The sequence below is a fragment of the Vidua macroura genome, chromosome 14 (genome assembly GCF_024509145.1).
Source record: "Vidua macroura isolate BioBank_ID:100142 chromosome 14, ASM2450914v1, whole genome shotgun sequence".
Classification (NCBI taxonomy): Eukaryota; Metazoa; Chordata; class Aves; order Passeriformes; family Viduidae; genus Vidua; species Vidua macroura.
In genome coordinates this window covers 11,028,192-11,049,917 of record NC_071584.1, presented here as the reverse complement: position 1 = coordinate 11,049,917, position 21,726 = coordinate 11,028,192, and the positions used below count along the sequence as shown (strand labels likewise).

Here is a 21,726-nt window from a genome sequence, read left to right as displayed (position 1 = left end):
CATTGTTGGTACATGGTATTTTGCACATCTATCAAACTTCTGTAAATTTTTAGTTAGTTTACATATTTCTTTTACTGATTCTCATGAGACAGATGTTATTGTTTATGCAGGTGCTAGTTGTTTTTCACCCAGGAATAGGTTGTTGTGCTAACAAACCTTTCATACCCAAGATTGTTTTCACATGGGAACTTGGAAATTACTTAGCTGCACTTAGAAGAAATGACAGGCTAGTTATTAGTTTAACAGAGCAGGCCTGATTTTTTGAGGCCTTTCTTTTATAATTCTTCTTTCTTTATAATTCTTCTACCTGTCTACGACAATCTTATGCTGCAGTAAGTATATACAAAAGCTTTACATATCATATTCCTTCAAACCCAACACAAGATTTGGATCATATCCTCACACTGCAGAGTAGGAGATTTGGTAAAATATGACATCTACAAGCATGCAAAAGAACTTCTGCTGTACATTGTCTTCAGCAGCAGCCAGTTTTACCAAAACTTGAACTGATGATATCTGAAGACAAAAATTTACATCACAGCCCAGCCAACACATGTGCAGGAGTCAAACTCAACTCCCAAGTTCATTTGCAGCCATTTCCTCTATCACAAACAAAACCAGTGAGGTTCCTGTGGGAACTTAAGATGAACAAATACAACAGGTAACAGGCAACAGTGACTTGCTCCTCTGCATTCCAGACCACCAGGGATCTGCCTGCTATATGGTAAAGCTACATCAAGACGATAAAGCATTAGCTATAAGATGACTGCAACATTTTTCAATTCACAACTATGAGTCAATCAGAATACTAACCTGAAGGAAATAAACACATTTTTAGTAGAAAAAAATTCCAGATTTATTTTTATTAGCCAGAACATTAAATACATAAATATTTTATTCTTTCAGACACAACCAACCTACTTAAAAGAATGGGAAATTATTATTGTTAGTCCTAGCTTTATCTTAGCTAGCATATGTGTAACAAGTATAAAAAGTTTTATAGACATACTCCTTCTCAAACCTCTATGTGATCACTGTTTCTGAAAAACTACTTTAATTAACTTCATTCTCTGATGAAATCTACAAGGTACTACTCTTTATTAATAAACATCTTAATCATGGACTAGTACAGGCATAAGAAACAAGAAGAACATTGCCACCTAGCTGTTTCAGCAGTACCCATAAAGGATGGCATGTTCAGCTTATGTCTCAAATACTCCAGGGAAAAATTAGTCCATATGAAAAATGTAGAAAGTGCTACCTAAAATCATGGGGCAAGGCTAAGTTTCTGTCACTTTTATCTTACAAGCTCTGAAAGAAGGTGGTCACAAAATATACAAATTGAAAGCCTATTCAACACAACCACGAATCAGTGTCTGATACCATCTCTCTTTCATCAGTTCTCAGCAGAAAGACAAACAGACCAACATATATGTGTGTACCCTGACATGTGGCAATTAAACAACACCATGAAATTCCTGCAAAATCTAGAATATCCTTAGATAAGGTATCAATGTATATGCAAATAAGTAATTTTCCTATCTCTGATGGAGATATATTTCTTTAAAACACATTTCCTGGCTTTTTGTTTTAAATATATTTAATAAAGGATCCATTTGAAAATCACAATTGTACAAGTGCTTGTACAATTTATAAAATGCAACTGGCTACATAAATCATATCAGGACTTCCCAGAAAAATCAGAAAAAAGCAAAGCAGCTGAAGCCTGACATTGCAGATGCCCAGACTGGTATTTTCTAAGCAAATGTAAGATATGCCACAGCAGAAGGGCATCCTGCCCTGCCCCACACTCTGCAGCAAGAGCAAAGGACAGCATCACAGAACTGGCACATCATCTGCTCAGCAGCTGTGTGTTCCAGCTCTGCAGCCCAGAGCTCATGCATTCCAAAAGCATTTGGTAGCTTCTCTGAAGCTCTTCAACCTGATACACTCAATTTAGGGAGCTAAAGTAGTACTTTAGTAGTACTGAGGAAACAGAAAAGAGGATCGAGCTTTATTGCTGCAACGCTTCAGATGGTGATTTGATCTCCCCTTCTACGAACTTTTTTTCATCATCTTCTTTCTAGATTAATGCCATTTTTTGAAAAATGAACCTATGCTGTCTTGTTAGAAAGCAGTGTTTAACATCACAAAATGTACAATTTTGTACACTTTTCCAATAAACATGGAACCTTTACCAGTTAGCTGCTGGTTACTCCTCATCCCTGCAGCTCTCTGGTCACATCAGTCTGTGAATCGCATCCTGCTGACTGATGCTGTGCAGCTCAGCCTTGAGAAACAAGCTCTGGACTTCAGGGAGCATCTCTTCAGGCTGAGCCTCCCTCCTCACAGCGTAGGGAAGTCAAGAACAGGGTCCCAGGTGCCTCCAGCTTCCAAAGGGAACCATCTACTTTGTGACACTGGAGGAGAACTTTCAATTGGGAGCACTTCCCTCCACAACACCACCATGGCTCAGCCAAGCAGGACTGTAGTATTCTCCTCTTTAATACCAACATTTTCATTATAATCTAGGGGTAAGTAACAATTTGAGAAAGAACAGGAGGTATTCTTTTAGTACTTAACACTTCATCTCAAACACAATAAAACAGAAACTGACTGGGACTACACAAGTTTATTACAGGCATAGGTAACTTCCTACAGTAGAGTGCTGAAGATCTGTAGCTTCTTCAACTCCTTCCTGAACCTGGAAATGCAGTGCAATTCTGAGGCAGTACAAGGATGTATATGTCTATGCTACATTCAAACATACACAGAGACTTGCAAATCCTGACTGCTTTATACAGGTGGAAGAAACAAGGAAGAGGAAGGAAGAACAAGTGGAAGGAACAAACTCAAGATAAAGATCACACTTCCACAATGCAGATAAAAACTGTCAATTTACCTGGAACTACTATGAATTATACTCATCTGCTATAGATACACCAAATAACTAGTTACATATATTAATTGATAATTATATAGAGACTCTCAGAGATAAAACCCCAGAAATTAAGACAAAACAGCATAAGCAGACAAAGGAAAAAGCTTTACACTGCCCAAAGAATAGCACTAGTTAGAGAAAAAAGCACACACCAGAGTGTAAGTGGTGTCGCATCCTTGTCTTTTGAAGATTAAACACGTACAAAGAACTTGAAAACCAAAATCACTAAAAATTAAAGACATCCAGTAAAACTATGTTAATCACTTTTGCAAGCTCCTTAAAAAGAAAATTTCTTCTCCTTAACATTTCTTGATTAAGAAGATTTTACACCTTCACCAATGGAAATTATACAAATTGCTGTTAGTACTTAGAAGAATTAACTGCAAATATTGTTTTTATGATGACACAACCTCTGCAGAGCTTAGCCTGCAAAATAGCCAGAAAATGAACACATCATCTCATCCCCGTACAAAATGAGCATTCAGATTTTGCATTCAGATGTTCATTATTCATATTGGGCACCAGATACTCCTCCTGTGCTTCTCGGACATTAAATCAAGGTATAATTTATGCAAACAATTGGAAACCAGCAAGAGTTCCTTACTCCATCACTCCAGTCCTCCCTTGTCTCTGTCCCACAATTATAATGATTACAGAGTGAAATTTGCTTAAAATTATTCAAAGGTTTCTAGCTGAAATGATTCTATCTGATGCCCATAAGCAGATACAAGATAAAGCTAGCCAGGTTCTGGGAGAAAGCAGAGTGTTTCACACCTACCCCTTCTCCTTGGCCAGCGTGTGGAGCACACGCAATCTGACCAGCCACAAAAACTGCTGTCACATCTGGCAAGTCAGGGCCAAGACAGATAAAGAACAAAAGAGCAAGGATACCCTGGAGACTGCAGGAAAAAACTCTGACTGCTCCAGGGTATTTTCACGATGAATAAAAGATCACAGAGAGAAGATCTGGCATCTCAGATGTAACAGTGGATAAGACACAATCTGCAGGGAATCACCTTTATTTCTTTTGTCTTTAGAGAACAAAAAATAAAAATGGTTAACCTGTATTTAGCCCTTCTGCATCTAGACCTGAACCTACAAAAAGCTAAGCAAGCGTTACTCTTAGCACAGTACACAGCATTTACCCTCAGAAGAAGAAGAAAGTGCCAAGCTATTTCGAAAGGATACTGGAAAAAAAAATACATAGCAAAGTTTCCATGTACAATATGCTTCTGAACAAACATATATGTGCACACATACATATGTCTATATACATGTGTAATAAACAGATTATAATCAACTACATGCAAAACACTAATGGTTTAAACTTCTTTCCAATGATTCCCTCAACATGAAGGAAAAAGATGGTTGTTAAACAAAATCTGATAAACTACCACACAATTGCCACTGAATTACCAATTATGTTTACTATATCTTTAAGGCTATCCAGGAAGGATGCTACCCTGACTCTTAGTTTCTCTAGGCTACATGCCCTTGTTTCTTTCTTTTACAACCATGTCAAGGTGGGTGAGTCGAAAGGAAAGGAAAAAATTTCACAGCCTTTAATGAAAGCAATAAAATATATTTTTGTGCTTCAGTCAATTGCCATCAGTATTTACGTGGCATTGATTTTTCCTGTTTTGAACACTAAAAATAATATTCTATGTTCATGTATCACAATAAAAATAAAACTAAATAGTGGCACTGTTCAAGCTTTTCCAGAATGTCCGAGAGAAATAACTGAAATTTTCTTGTGATTTTTTTTTTTTTTTTTGCTGGAAACACTGAATTAATAATAAATCCTTTACTCCAGCAGATATGATAATTATGTAGTAACAAATTCGTTTACCTGGATAATAGTTCTATCTAGATTCCTCACAATCATCTGGTTTATGGTTACTTGAATCAGTGCATTTTAGATTTGCTGTGATGGCCTTGCTAAATCTGTTTTTCCAGGTTTGTTGGCTCACATTTTCAAATATTCTGAAGTTTGTCCAGTTTGCACAGTCCAGCTGTAGGTGACACGTAGAAGAAAATTTCGGCATTATGTAAGAAAACAGGATTGCCTTAAATATAAGAATGGTTCTTACAAAAGCATTTCATCTATTTCATACTAAAATTAGCAAGACTTCACAGAAATGAGGGTGCTCCATCAAAAGCAACTATTGCTTCTTCACAGGACTTTGGACACCTGCAGATCTAAGAGGTTCCACAGCTTCAGGCCAGAAATCAAGGCTCACCTTATCCTACAAGCCACACTATGATCCACTACATTGAAGGATGGAGAAGGGAACTGCATTTTCACTACAGTATCTCCATTTTTCACAGACACCATGGGCAGTCCTACCTGCCCACATGGCTGCAAACAAGAAGTCACACAACTGCCAAAGAAAACATTTATCAACTGAGCAACAGACTGGCCTGGCAAAATCCCCATCTATGATACAAATGCAATAGTGGTCCTACAGATGAACCAGGACTTACACAAGAAGAGTCAGAACAGAGATTAATTATTCTGCCATCTGAAGGCACATGGGTTTCAAACATGCTCTCTATTGTCCATTCTGTGTGTCTGATAATCAATAGCGAAGAAAAGGCACTTTCTCCACTCCTGATCCCTGGGTATTACACTCAAACCAGAATGCTTGTGAATTGGTTGGGTAATATATGATTGAATTACAAAAAAGGAAGGCTAGAAATTAGGATTTTTTATGATAACATGAACACTGGGTGATTATGTTTTTCAATGAAAGAATGGAGAAAATTATTTCTTCAAGGTTTGCAACTTCTGTAATTCATTTTCCTTTCATTTCAACTCTCTGGATAGTGCTCAAGACTTACCACTGGTCTTTGAATACTAAGTGGCATCACAAACTTAAATGAAAAGCCCTAATGGACAAAGAAGCTTCTCAGGCTCAATGGAAGACAGGATTAGACTCCCTATTTGGGAAGTTATCTACAAAATAAAGCAATTGCCAGGTCTTTGCACCAATTATTGAGGGGTGATACAGGTTTCATGAGTCTCTTTTATTCATAAACATTGGCTGTGATACTGCTTTTCAAGTAGATACTGATTTTCAAGACTGAGTTATAAACTAAAACAAAAGCTGAAACCTAATTGAGAGGAAGCAGACACAGAATATTTAGTACAGTCCTGAAATACTGAACATTTTATGGCAAGTAATACCATTTTTTTGTTTTGAATATTCCCACCCCAAGAGAAAAAGAGGAATTCATGAGAGACAAATGCTCATCAATTACTCTTACCTTGTCACTCTTAAGGACAGCAGCAAATATTGACAAAGGACAAGGTGCTTATATGGCACCTGTTTTGTCAGGAGGGAGTTGGTGGATGAGGGGTGGAAAGTGACCTTTGAGTACAATTCATTGGATACACAAACACTTGAAAGGCTTCAAGGCACCACATGTATACAAGTCTGCATACACAAAGTCTGTCTACTCTTAGAAAAATAAAACAATTAAATTTAGAATTTGCAAATAATTACAGGAAACCTGAAAGTGTTTTGATCTATGTCAGGATTTGATTTACATCTATACAGCTTCAAAGAGCTGTCTCAGCTTCCTGTGAACTAATGTCCAACTGCAAGCTTGGAGCATCTCTTGATTTTTCCTCCTTTAACTCTGCCTTAAGAATTTTTAAACACATAAAACATGTTTAAGCACAGCTGTCACAATATTTTCCTCTCAAAAAGCAAACAGTTCTAAATCCCTCTAAAACCACCAGAGTATTAGGGTCTTATGCAGCACCATATTTACAACTTCTCAGTCAGTTATTTCTTTAAAGATAAAGTTGATACAGTATAACTTAGCTCCACCATTCAAGACTGAATTTCCATATTAGGATGTTTCACCTAACCAGTAGTCTTAGGAAATCAGTATCTTAGGAAAAGGCATTTTGCATAATTTGTTTTTCCTCAGACCAAAGTACCCAAATGTTTTCCCTGACTCTAAGAGGAGAATGTAAACTATAATTGTCATTTTGGTCTACTACTGCTACACAGTATCAGACTAAGCAGTAAGTCAAAACCTTACCATCTAACATGTGCACAAGAAAACAGGAATCATTGTATGAATTCTAACACTTGTGTCCATGAAACACCACATAAAACTCCTCAATGTTTGCAGCATAGGTGAAAAAAAAGCCAACAAAACCAAATGGTGGGAGGAAAAGTGAGGATTATTGCAATGTTTTAAGAATTTATGAAACAAAAATTGAAACAAACACCAAATGTGAAAAAAAGTACAAGAAATGTTTTTGTAGAAAAAAGGGCATTATTGCTCAGACAAAACTGAAAAGAATATGAGCTGAGAGATGCTTTTAAGAAAACAAGCAGAAGGCTAATGAGGACGTGGGCCATTGTCACTTCCACAATGTAAAATTAAAAGCTGATAAAGACTGAGAATACCTTTTACAGTTCTGTAGGAGGGCTTTTACTAATTAGAAGGCAGCTACTGTCTGCCCCCAGTCTGCCAGAAAATGGAATCAAATATTTACTACTTTACTGACATTTTAACAAATTTAAAAGATGACAAACGTGTTGTATTTGTGTTCATACATTTCAATTCTAACATGCAAATAGAAACAAATGTTTAAGATGTACATAAATTTATTTTTTTTCAGCCTAAAAGGAGTCTGTTAAGTTACATTTTTTTCCCACTGGCATCAGGAAATAGGAATGAAAGCTCATATGAAGAAGACTCTTTCGCAAAAACTTCAGCCTTTAGAGTTGTAAAGAGAGACTCAAAAGGGACTATGGACTAGATAATCTCCATTAAAAAAAATAAAATAGGAGATCTGGGAGGAGGAAAAGTAAAAACTCTTTACTTCCACATCATCCAAATATCTACTATTGAATCACTATAACTTAAACAACAAATACAGTTGGGGAAAAGAAAGTCACAGGAAACAGATACAACCTTGGGGAGAATGACAATTCCTAAATTCTCAATTATTTGCTCAATTATTTGTGGAGAAGAGTATGCACACTCTCTGAAGATACACTGTCCATGGTAGCTGCTTTCCATCCTGCCAGGCTACCCAGAACTATAGTGCTGTTCTCTGCATCCTAGACTTGACAACCTGGGTTTTTTCTCCTAAATATGAAGTTGCCCTCAGCTCACAAGCTCATGTTGAAGAGCTGATTTCTGAAACAACAATTATATTTGTTTCTCTGGAGTGTGTAGGAAGATCTAACAAAGATGTAATTAAAAACTGTCAGTGTAGATTGAATGAAGAAATTGTTGATGTGTTTGTCTTAACCATCTTTTGTGCTAGTTTGTCTACACCCCATTTTAGAAGGATAACAAACAAATACCTTGGGTAACATCTGATAAAGAGTTCAAAACTAGTCTCTAGATTTCATTTAATGTTTACTGATTTACAGCTAGTGGTTCTTAGTCATACTATAACTCAATAAAACCCAAAACATATTAGAAGTTAGGCACCCAGTAAAATGTGGCATTAGCTACTCTTACACACTATTCCTAGTGACCAGCAAACTCTATTGCACAATGCAAAAAACTGCCCAAATTAAAAAGCCAAGCATAAGGCACGTAAAAATTCAGTTTTATCATGGAGCTTAGAACACAAGCAATATAAAAATATCAGCCTGATTCAAAAAGAGAGTACAAATTCATCATTGTTGGGTGGTACATTTATTTTAAAGTGGAATATTATGACAACTGAAAATAAAGTCTCTATCCATTTCCAAATGATGCTGAAAAATCACTTCAGCTGTTATGCTGTTATAAAAGCAACATATCAATCATTTCACAGTAATACTGCACTTGATTCAGTACCAATGCCAGCTATATGACTCACGTTAAGTACATTCAAGTACACACAGTTTCACTTTATGATCACTAATTTTCACTATTTAATAGCAGTATATTCAGTATCTCTGGACATGCTGTTTGAATACTGATATAGATACCTCTTCACATATGAGAAAAAACAAGAAAGAAGTTTTGCAGACTTGACTGGTCTTCCATTGTGAAACCTTTCTATTAACAGGAACGTTAGCCCATGATGAAAAATATAAGAGTTAAGTTTTATGACTTTCCTAAATTTCTTTGAAGTAAACAAGGCACCCTTTTAAAGTTACTTGCATGAATGATTTCATGAACAGTAAAAATATGTTGGAAAAGAACAGCAGATTCTGTTGAGGATGGCACACATACGCAACCAGCATTTTCTGTTGGATACTTCCTCTGCTGAAGAAGTACAGTAACATAAGCTGAAGTTTGGGCACAGAAACTATTTACTTCATAGCATGCAAAGTATTAGGTGCTGAAGAAAAATTAGAGGAGTTGTGTCAGTGACCCTCAAAACACAAACCAGTTATTCTCTTGAATATTTCTAAAGAGAGTTAATTAAATGCCCTAAAAAAAAAATTAAACAGATGTGAGAAGTGTAAGCAGCAACATGATCCACAATGCATAATAAACAAATGTGATACTAAGACCTGCTGTTTCTCAGTTCATCTCTCAGGAAAGCTACCACTCCATGGCTGAAGGCTACAAATACTTACTTTTCCCTCTTATCCAAACCTGGAAAATATATCAACATTTTTAAATGTAGGAATAATAGCTTGAAAGTGCATTGCCTCAAGAACTATGCAGATAAGACTTACCTTCATATTTCATTCAGAAAAGGACCTTTAAACTCCAGTCATTCACCTTACCATTGCAAATTATGGCTTCAGTTCCATTAGGCAAGTTGAAGAAAAGGTGAAATTGTTGTGCAAAAACCAAAGTTTGGATTGTTTTAAATATTCAGAACAACTTGTTGCTAAAGTTCCTTTCATCATTCTACACACACCTTTTACTATGGAAACAATTTTTATCTGATATCCTTTGGAACTGTTTCATATATATGACTTCAAAGAAGGAATTAACTGATTTCAATTAATTTATTTTTTCAGTGAAATAAAATTCCAGCAAGTCCACAGTATTGAGAATTAAAATGGACAACTGTCATCTTGAATGCCATTCATTACAAAGCACTAATTTCTAGGAGAATTATATTCTTTAGCTAATGCTATCCATCCTTAGATTCATAATTTGAATGAATGCTCATTTATTTAGAGGCACATTCTCCAAATATATGTATTTGTACTCTACAGCTATGTCTGTGTTCAGATCAGAGGTACACTAACAGCAGGACCTATACACTAAACTGAACCTTCCTGTGTCTGGCCACCATGTTTACCACCAACTGAAGATCAAAATAACATTCCTTGTTTATGGGTTTGTTAGAGAACTGCAGTCCAGAAACATGACACTGAGCTAGAACATCCATTTTTTCATCTGGTATAGAAAACCCTATGTCTGACCCTGATATTATCCCCTTACTCATATAAAATTTTTAAACTGCTTGTCTGTAGCAAAGAACTTAATCTAAGCTGCTCAGGGAATGTCAAGAGAAAGATTTAGAAGAGGTATCTTTAGTCTTTTAGTCATAACTAAGAAAACACAGAAGTGGATGCATACTTGGCATTGCAGATCTCTGATTCTAAAAATAACTCCCCACCCACCCACAATCTTCTTGGAGAAGTTTACAAGTTGACCCAAGAGTTTAAAATTGCTAAAGAGCATTTATGGTTTTTTTTAATTCTCTTTATAAAGAAAGTCTCCATGTAACAGAAAAACCATGGAGAGAGTATAGATTTAGGTCAGCTTTGCTGCCTTGAAAACCTGGAAGGGTAAGATCCCAAGCAGGACACAGCTGCCTACATATGAATGTGCAACAGGTACTTGGTACTTTACAGTCCTGCCTCAGAAACTGTTCCTGTTCTGCTAAAAAATCTGCCACCTGACTATTTAAAGCTGTCTTACTCTGCCACTGCTGGCTATCCACCTAAGGGGTCCTAAGGGATCTTCCCAAACACCATTAATGGGTGTGTGGAAGGAGGGAAGACCTGGGGAGGATAAAAAGGCACCCAAGAGGGAAGAACATTTCTGCACTGGAAAGAGGGCAATGCATCTTGAGAGGTGAGTGGAACAGCTCTCTCACACTTCTAAGACCAAGCAGCAGAAGCAAATAAAACAGAGCTGCTTTATTTACCCATTAACTGTACACCAGAAGGGGAAAAGTGAATTTGGATATAATCTGGGAATCCTCAGAAACTGTACATAATAAATTACACTGCAGGGAGTGTCATCTACACATTCCCCAAAACAGATGAGTTATTTCAGCAAGCAGGAAACAGCAAATCTTTATTTCTACTAATTCTGTTATCATTGCCCCTTAGGCCTATACAGCTCATCTACTGTCCAATTTTAGCTGTGTGCTTCCCCAGAAAGATAATCTTTCTGAAACAGTGTCCTTTCCTGCCCTTCTTTTGTAAATATACAAATCTCACCCCATGTAAGAAAAAGCATTTAAACATTTAGAAGGACTAAAATAGTAATTCCTGCAAATGATAGATTTTTTTAATGAGCACTACTTAGCAGAGAGCTCAATTTGAGTTGCTATGGTAGAGAAAGTTTGTTTTCCCATTAGTAATGAACTATGCCTTTGTACTCAAATGGAACAAGATGCTCAGCTCCCAGGATAACTATCAGGAGAAGAGCTCGTTTTATTCTGCAGACAAAGTAGATACCATACTTAAGGTTTTGTCCCTAGGAGCTGAAACCATAACAAAAGACCAGTTTTGTTAACAGTTTAACGAAATAACCTTTTAAAAGTTTCCATAATATAACATTGTGACCTAAAGCAATTTTGATACAAGTTTCCTGTGGTCATAATCACCTTCATGGTACATATAGTTGTTTTCTCATCTATTAACAGCCTTGTAATTCCACAGCCCTTTTATGTTGGAACACTATATCAGCTTTGGAGGGAAATTTTTGCACCAATGCAAACAACTTCTCTTAATAGGCACAATGCTATTTAAGTCTTTTAGTGCCTATAGACAATAGGCATCAAGAACACATTTCTGACCCCCCCAGGCAAAGCATCAGGGAAAAATCAAAACAACAACTATGAGGTTTATTTCTTAATTACAATGAGCTGTCTGCAAATTCAGGGCAAAATAGCTTTGAACTGATCTCACTCATTCTCAGTGTAGGAAATTAATATTGATGTTGTTTCTGCATATTAGTTAATAGTAAATAAACATTTACTGGAGGGATTTTTGAAAAATGACTCATTTCTACTTCTAATTTATTTCAAACTTTGTCATTTGCAAGATTCCCATTAATACATTGACAAACAATAATGCAAAAAGTTGGTTCCAGATTTGTCATCCTCCACTTCTCTCATGCTCTTCACAAGAAATCCATGGAGAGGGTCACAGTTCATTGAAAATAAGCAAAACTCGTGCACACACCAAAACATTACATCTCCCCTTACAAATCCCAGCAATCTCAGTGGTCAGTGTGAAGATGGATCATAGAACCACAGAATGTCCCGAATGGAAAGAGACCTACAGGGATCATTGAAGTCCAGCTCCTGGCCCTGCATGGGACACGCCAGTGATCCCACCCTGGGTCTGAGAACACTGTCCCAACTGTTCCTTCCTGAACTCTGGCACACTTGGTGCTGTGACCTGGGGAGCCTGTTCCAGTGCACAGCTCCGTGCCATTAAGGTGTCCAACATACCTTTATAGTTTTCACTCTGCTGGAACAAAGACCCCCAGGAAATCTCAGGCCTTGTTCTACAGAAGACAACGTGAACCACAAAGCACACAGCTGAGCCATCAGTGCCCTTTCTTTTCAGCCCAAGACAATTTTCTTTTCTGGAATAAAAGTGGAAGTATTTTTCTAACGACCTCCCAGATCTAAAGTAATTAGGCAGGCTGTTTTGTTTTTTTACAAAATACCTACAAAGCATGTAGATGTACAGATATACTAATGATAATCCAGTAACAAAATAAGAAAAAAAAAAAAAAAAACCAAAATGCTACACTTTCCTGTTCTCCTAAAGTTTCTTACCATTTCTCAGAATGAAACAGTTGGCTTAAAACCTATAAGAAATAGTGACACCCGAATGCAAGTGGAAAATTCAAGACAAAGCAACACCACCTAAAGAAGAGAACAGAGAAGCACAACTCCAAGCTGAAGCAGTTCACTGTTAATTCATCAATGGATGTCATGATTCAATGCAACTTCTAGAAAAGCTGTGAAGTTAAGGTTTTTACTGACCCTGTTGCCACGAATCTTCCTGAGAGACTTTACATAAACAGAAAATATACCAGAAGTTAATTATACAGGATCCCACTGTAGTCTAACACAAGCTCAGAGGTAGGGGAAGCACATGTACATGTCACTACAAATATTTAAACAAGAAGTTCAGTGTTTGATTACATCAGTCAAGGCAAATTTAGAATAGTTCAGATCTGCCAAAAGCATTTTGCTAACAAGTGGTATCAGTGGCATGAGTCTGCCTGTGGCAGCGTACCTGGAACATGACAGCAAACGGGGAGCACCCCTGGCCTTTTTTACTGCTCCAGTCACACAGCTTCATTCTTCTGCTCCACCTCACCTCATCTCTCATCCTCGCTCTGCACCATTTTCAAACCACCTTCAGCATATTCAGTTTTGCTTTGGCCTAGAAGAGCAGCTGGTTTCTTTCCCTTCCAATTTATTTCTTGCCTGTCCTTTCTGCCCAAATCTTTTCTAAATGATGCCCAACTTAAACTCTTGAGTGCCCAACATTTCCCTGGTATCATACTATCACACTGGAAGAAGCAGGTAGAGGTCTCTCTGTAGAGAGACAATGAACAGTAGCACTCTACTAAGAGCTTTTTCCCTTTGATTTCATTCCACGGTTTTTACTCCCATCTCTTACTTCCCTTGATATTTTAAAATTAGCTTATAAATTCTGAGGAGAAAGGGTGCCAGTAGATTTTTCATACTGTATTCTAACATGCAATAGAAGAGTGATTCTTGATTGAGTTTTTTTCTTTTTGAGCATGTAGGCAGTTTGGGTTACTTTTTAGATAGAGGCAGATCTCCTCCAGAAAAGTGTAACTATTTTCATATGTAGAAAAGAGCTGACATAGAATACAACTTTTTTAAAAACCCCAAAATCTAGAAAACTTTCAGTTTTATTCGGAAATAAAGACAACTACTAAGGGTACCCTGGTACTATAACCATGCCCTTTCATACAAAATATTGGGCTCTCAATAGCTTTATTTAATTTAGGAGTACATCTTTAATATTCTTCCAATGAAATTTTTTAAATGGATATGGTACTTTTGTTTGCAGAATGTTTTGATGCATTTATTTTGCATCTGTGACTTAATCTGCAGCTCTACACTTATCGTTTAGGTGTGGCCATCCCCAGTGTTAAAAAGGCAGAGCAAAACAAAAAAGCTGAACACATTATTTAAACAATCTATTTCAAACAGATATCAGAGACACTTTTTATTATTTTTAGATCAGACCATTTATCAGCAATATGATGAGCAAAGAAAAAGATCATCTAACCTAAAATGTGTGACTCTTATTTACTCTCTGTGTTCAATCAATAAGGTAAAACATTACCAAAATATGAAGAATCATGATTTGATTTACTGCAACTTCTCATGTTCTGGTGTGAAATCCACCATCACATCATGCTAGAACTGTTTATACTTCACTCACTATCACTTTGTTATTATATAAATATACATTAGTTACGCAAAAATGGCTCCAGATTTTCAAGCTCTAATGAAGGCACTGGACTTCTCTGGCTGACTGACACAGCTGAACTCTTGGTGCTTACCCTCAGACATTGGCTCAGCCTCTAAACACCTTGCACACTGACCACAGCTGTTATGATGAAATAAGAGCCTGCAAACACTTACAGCTTCTATTTGTTAAGAACTGGTACACACTAGAAAGATTTCACGCCCTTTACTTATCTACAAACAAAAGCACACGTGGAGAAGGAGCAGGAAATACACATTTCTCTTGTGCCATTCCTGCATTTGACATTAAGTAATTTCTTTTAAAAATGAGAACTTGTCTCCATCTGATAGCAATGTGGACAGTACACTTAGCACCCAGCATGCTGATGTTTACTGAAATGTCAAAGGTTACTCATTAAGCATGGGACAGGAATGACTAACACTTCAAGGGCCCCATTTTTGTTGGCTTGATGATTTATGGCACGCAGTAGTAAGCAATGATAAAACACAATATAACTGTATGTCTGTAAACACAGAAAAGACAAGTAACACAGACACCTATGATCCAGCAGTCACATATATATATATATATATATATATATATATATATATATATATATATATAATATATATATATATATATATATATACACAAGATGACTTCTAGCATCACTCAATTTCCATACATCTGCCATTTCTAGATACAGTTACAAGTCTGAAAGCACAAAAGGTTACATGGCAAATATCTAACAGAACTCCGAAGCTGCTCTATTCAATACCTAATCACAAGCTCAAGAAATCCAACATGCAGGTTCCATATTCAGCAGAGGAGAATATGCAAGTCTTCAACATCTCAGTCCTCCAAAATAAATCCCATCCTCACTCCCAGCTGATGAATCTGTTACATTAAATTTTGCCTCTTCATCAGTTCAAGAGAAAATGGAAACATGCTGAGTTCAATACAGAAGCTTCAACATCAAGCCACAGAAGAGACAAAGCTTTAGTGCTGTCAGGAAGTGAACTGCTTCTGAAAGCTTGAAAAGAGCTTCCTTTTCTTTCAGACTAACTGGAACTTTAACAGAGAAGCTTTGAAAATACCAGTTACTTACTGACAGATAATCAGAATCCAGCTAGACTGGCAACAAGAGCACTCAACTCACGTGCCCGATCTGTGGAAAGGGCAGGTAGAGTCAAACATCCTTGGCTCAAGAAAGTAAGGGAAAGAAGTACCAAAACTTACTCCATATAAGTAAATAAAGATTACTCAGCAACATGAATATGAGAAATGCCTCATCTTGCACACTAGAATGCTCTTCACAAAGTCATCTGTCTTTTTTTCCCCTTAGGGACTTTCTATGGAGATTAATTTTTATGCCTCATTTCATTATTATTCAGGAAAGTGCTTTAGATTTTGTGTTCAAATATAACAGCAACAGTTAAGTTAGAAACTGCAGTTTTAGGATGCATTTGCCCCACCATTTTAGGACTCATTTCAACTTTTAAAACACCTTGAAATTACTCTCAATGTAGAAGTTACAAGTAAAGGAGTTTTCATCCTCTGGATGGTGTTTTTTTCCTGACATTCAATTAACCCTGTATCACTGATATTAATATTTCAATTTCCACTGAAGTTGTATTTCTGGAGCTTTTTCATTGCTCAAACAGGTTTTTAAATTTATTAAATGTACATTAAGGTAAAACCAATGGCATTTAATATAGTGAATTAAATGAACAGGTAACACCTACAAGCTATTCAAAAAACATAGAGAACCATCTAAATTACTTCTCCTGTCAAGTATAAATACTAGTGACATTACCGTGTTGCATAATGCTAACGACAGCTATAATTTATACACAAAGATTTCCACATTATATTGCATCAAATTTCAAGATGTATGAAGGCTTTCAAGCAAATAAACAGAAAACACTTAAACATCAACAAATTAAAAAAAATTTTCTGAGGTTAGATGGCAATGGCAGACTTTAGCTTCATCCACATGAACTGATTTTTAAGCCAACCAGTAAAGACTTTTTTTTAAAAGGAATTAATATTTATGTGGTTTCAGCCGTAGGCAAAGATGGATGAGGACTGAAATCTGCTCATTTAAGCATAGTCTCCTCATCATGAAATGCAACAGAAGAGTCTTGAGAACAGGCTTATCAAAGTGCCAAGATAAGAATATAACTAATATCTCCTTTTTACTTAAGCAGCATGAAAATCTTACTTTCCATCCAACAGAAGTACCATTTAACATAATTTCCCTCTTATTTTACTCATAGAGATCACCTGACACATAGCACATTTCTGTCTCTTTCTTAGTTAATTGTTTGATTCACAGAAAGCAGAACAATAGCAAGATACATGTTGGATAGTCATTTTGGAGGAGGCAGCTAGAACTGATAGACAGTTCTATCATAGTCTAAAACCTATAGCTACAGCTGTACTACAGAATAATTCTGTGCATATGTAATAGCTCAGCCAAATATCACTGCATTGTGTGCTTGGTCAAGAAACCATAAAAAGTAAATTAGTAAAATGGCAAGCAGAGGGAGGGACAAGTCTACCTCTAACTGATTTCAATAAACTTTGAATATGCCACTTATCAGTACTTCAGCAAATTGCTCAATCTTTTAAACTAAGTATCTACCTGGTAAAATAACGATGATGCTCTTGGTGAGCATCACTGAGAAACTGGGAAGATGCAAAAGCCCTCAGTGATGCAGTGCTGGTCTGGCAGAACTATGGAAAGGTTGATATGCTGGTAGCTGGTTGATCTAGCTGCCACCACAGATGACAGATTTGCATGCTACCTAGACTGAAGTTAGATACAGAGCTTTTTGTTCTCTAGTGGGATTTCAATTTTGTCATACCAGTTACAAACCAGCATCATACAGAAATGCAGCACTGGTGATGAACAGAAGGTTGGATAACCAGCTGTAACTTTTCTGTATCAATAGAGTATAAAACGAAATCAACCCCCAGAGGAGAGCAACAGAACCACTTTAATACATATCCACCTAGGATTCCACACAACCTTACATCATAAAAATCAGAATTTTTTTCTAAACATGGTATTTTTTCTGAATCAAAACCTTCACCAGTCTTAGCTTCAATGTGGTTTCCTCAAGCACAGCAAGCATTTTAACTTGTGAGACAAGAATGATTTTTATTTATTCATTGGAAAGGACTGTCATCAAATACTGATATTAACAACAATGACTCTAAGAGGATAAGGGGTAATGGTTTCCAGCTGAAGGTGAGTCAATTTAGATTAAGGAAGGAGTTTTTTATAATATAGGTGATGAGACACTGGCACAGGTTGCCCAGAGAGGTGGTAGATGCCCCATCCTTGGAAGCATTCAAGGTCAGTTTGGAAAGGGCTCTGAGAAACCTGATCTACTTGAAGATATTCCTGCTGATTGCAGGGGAGTTGGACTGGATGACTTTAAAGGTCCCTTCCAACCCAAACCATGCTATGACTCTATGAAACTTTCCTTACTGTTTTGATACTGTGATATTTATTGGTAACTTCTGCTTAGGTTTTAGAAATGTACGTTGTCATCAACTTGTGTATGTAACACACAAAAATCTTGGGAAACCTAAAGTTTGTACACTGGGACTATAACCAAACTTTAAAGGTGAGCAAAGGAAAGGTGACAAAACAAACACTGTACTTCCTTTTCTTAACTCATATAAAGGCTGCATAAGTATTACAGTATTACATGCACCTACCACTGTAAAACACTAAAGAAGCTAAACAGATTAGTGACTGCAATACATAAAATTGCTTCCACCAGCAATTACCAAACTACAGTTTGACTTGATACTATTTTTACAACTTTGAAGGCAAAAAAATTTGGACCTCAAATCAGTAGACTCAGGACTGGGCCTTTAGAGAAAAAACAAAGCTGTATTAAGTCTGTTTGGTCTCACAAAAGTTACCATGAACTCAGCTGTGCTGAATTGTCAAATATAATCAACGGGCATATCTAAATGAAGAAGTAGCAGACAAGAAAACAGAAACTCATGAATTTCAGACATAGTCCTATTTGTATCTGTATTTGTATCTGGACTCTAAAACATTTCAAAATTTAGTCCCACTACAGTCATTGTGAGATACTGGCAGTCATTGTGACAGAAGCAAAGACAGGAAACATCATTCTCTCAGGTTGTAAAATGGCAACAAAATATATTCCTGACCAAATGGAGAGGACTGTTCTCCCATATTCAAAGCCCTGAGATTGTGATAAATTAAGCGGCATTATTCTTCTTGCATTTTTCAGATTAAGATAATTTAAAAATTAAATGCATACAGTTTAGACCTCATGAATCACATCGAAATAATGTCCTGTCTGCTCCAATTACCATCAACACCAATCCTCCAAATTTCCTATCCCAATGGAAAGAAGGAAGTATACACCTACCTATTCCTAAGCCATTACTGCAGAGCATAACATTGCACACCTCCGCATGTGACTACAGGCACAAGTGTGAGCTACCAGGTAATTTCTTCAGTTTTCTAAACTACCATGCCACATCAAATGAGTAATAGATTTCCTTTGCCACAGTTTTCCTCACATGACACTGCTTTTATAGAACTCTGAATACACTTCAATGGCGTTTTTACACATAAGCCATCAATACAATATGTTCATTTACTTCCACATCTGACTACTTGAAGTGTTGAGAGTAGTAATTTGCATTCCTACATTTTTAAAAGCTGTTTTTAATAAGAATTTTCTCATTTGCTATTTATACACATCATTTAAATACTTACAATTTGGCAACTGAAAGGAACCATTCTCTTTAAAATAAAGGATTTTTATTTCAGTATTTGAAATATAATTTTCTTGGGATCTTATTTGGTTTTGATTGTTTGAGTTTTTTAAAGATCAGATATTCAGAGAAAAATTCTATTGGATATATGTTATTCAGAAAACTTCTAACCATTCTTTGAAACAAAACAGTGATTAAAAAAACAAACAAAGCACACCAAAAACAACACACAAGACTGAGAAAGGTTCCTACATGCCCCAGCAGTTTAGAGATTTGAGTTCTTAAAACAAACCAGCAAGCCAAAATCCCCAAGACACACAGTTATATTAAAACTACAGTATCAACTTCTGATGAATTTATGTTATCAATATCAATCTATAGGGGTAGCAGGCTATTGAGAAGAAGTCTGTGAAGAAGTGTTTTGAGATTAATCCACAGCATTAAGGGTCATGTATAAAATAAGCTTTGAAAAGAAACTACGGACAAGTAAGAAGGAAAGCGATTGGGCTGTGTTCACCTTCTCATGTATAGCTCTTCCCCTACTACAGTGTATCTTGCTATCTGTGATTCACTAAGTGCTCACTACAACACCAGTAATTCCATACTTCAAATATCAAATTGTTTTATGTTAAGCTTCACAATTAACAGGTAAAAGCCAGGCACTAGGAGTGGTGGGGGTTTGTTACTGCAAAACCATTTGGAGACACAGAAGATGTCTGAGATGCTTGCCCCACCACACGGACAGTTGGTATTTATTTCCATAGTACAGTGTATCTGACTCGTTAATTATCAGGGAAGAATCAGCACAATCAAGATGGGTATCTACAACCTATGGATATTGGGAAAACAATCAATAAAAGACTATCACTAAGGTAGTTACTACACAGCCTAAAGAGGTGGCATATATTTAAGCCAAATAAAGGGGAAGGTGGGGAGTTCTTGGCATTGATTTCAGTATTAGAACACGTAAAGCCCAGATCTGCTAAGGTAAACGTGTTGCCATTCAGCTCGGTAAGAGCATACAGTTAATACTACAGAGGCAGGTTCCTCACTATGTACCACAATCATATCCACAGCCGGTCTAAGCACACATCACGCTTAAACCGTCAGTCACGAGCTACAGCTGTAAGGTGTTTTAGAGAAAAAACAGCTGGAAGCAGCAGAGCAGTGTAACGATTGTATGTACACACGCCTCGACGAAAAGAGATTACCAGATCCCACGATCGGTGGCAGGAGAATACACCAAACACACGTTTAGCAGATTACGCCTCAGGAGCGGCGAGACATCAGGCTGGCTCCATCCTCCAGCTGGGAGCGAGCGCGGACCCGCTGCCCCGGAGGAGCCACCTCACCCTGCGCGCACCGGAGATGCGGCTTTTCATGTGAGCGGCCCGGGCGCTCCCGCAACGCCAGCGAGGAGCCGGAGCCCGGCCCCCGGCAGCGCCCCGCCTTTCGCCGCCGCCGCACCCCGCGGAGAGCCGCGCACCCGCGCTGCCCGCCCCGCTCCGCCTCGGGCACGGGGAGCCGCTGCCGCCCGGGGCGATGGCACCGCGGCGGCGGTCAGAGCGCCGCTCCGCGCCGACACACCGCGCCCGGCAACCGCGGGCGAAGGAGACCCCCTTGTAGGCGTGCGGGGCGCCGGGCTCAGCCCCGAGCGCGGCATCGCTGCTGGGCGCCCGCTCCCGCGGCCGCGCGGTGCCCGCACGCACCGCCCCGGAGCCCGGCAGCCGCCCGCCGGCACCCGCCGCCCGCGCAGCGCACACGGAGCCGCACGTACACACCCAGTGCCATCCACAAAAACCCTCCGGGAGCGCCCGGCGGCTCCCGCTCCGGCGGGGCAAGGCACCCCCGGCGGCGCCCGGCGCTCCCCTCGCCGCCCCGGCTCGGACGCCGCTGCCCCCCGCGAAATGCGAAGTTCGGGCGCCCGCGGCGCCGCTCCCGCCTCCCCGGCAAACTTACCGAGCGCGGCCACCGGCTGAACTTTCAGCAGCGCCCCGGCTCAGCCCCGCCGACGGCTTCGCCCATCGCCTCTAGGTGCGGTGCCCGCGCCCCGCTCCCCGGCGGCTGCGGCGCGGGCCAATATAAATCCACATCGCCGCTGCCGGCGGCTCCCCCGCAGCCCGCCCTGGCCCCTCCGCCCCGCCGGGGGAACGCGCCGGCTGCTGCTGCCGCGGCTCGCCCCGCAGCTGCCCGCGGCGGGCGCTGGGAGCCGAGGCGCGAGGGGACGCGGGGCCGGCGCGGCGCAGCCCCGCCGCTGCTGCCGCCGCCGCTGCTCTCCGGCGGGTGTAGTGTCAGCGGCGCCGCTCGCTCTCAGGGTGGGATTTTTCTTTTTTTTTTTTTTTTTTCTCTTTTTTTTTTCCCCCTTTTCGG

At 38.8% G+C, this 21,726-nt stretch overlaps 1 protein-coding gene across 1 annotated transcript in view; it reads right to left on the bottom strand.

The window, feature by feature from the left end:
- Positions 1 to 21,494, bottom strand: part of TENM1 (teneurin transmembrane protein 1) — a 305,637-nt gene extending 284,143 nt beyond the window's left edge. The window contains exon 1 of the mRNA XM_053990269.1: positions 21,316 to 21,494. The gene's annotated coding sequence lies outside the window, so the exon portion shown is untranslated. The remainder of the gene's footprint in view (positions 1 to 21,315) is intronic.
- Positions 21,495 to 21,726: the final 232 nt, after the last annotated feature.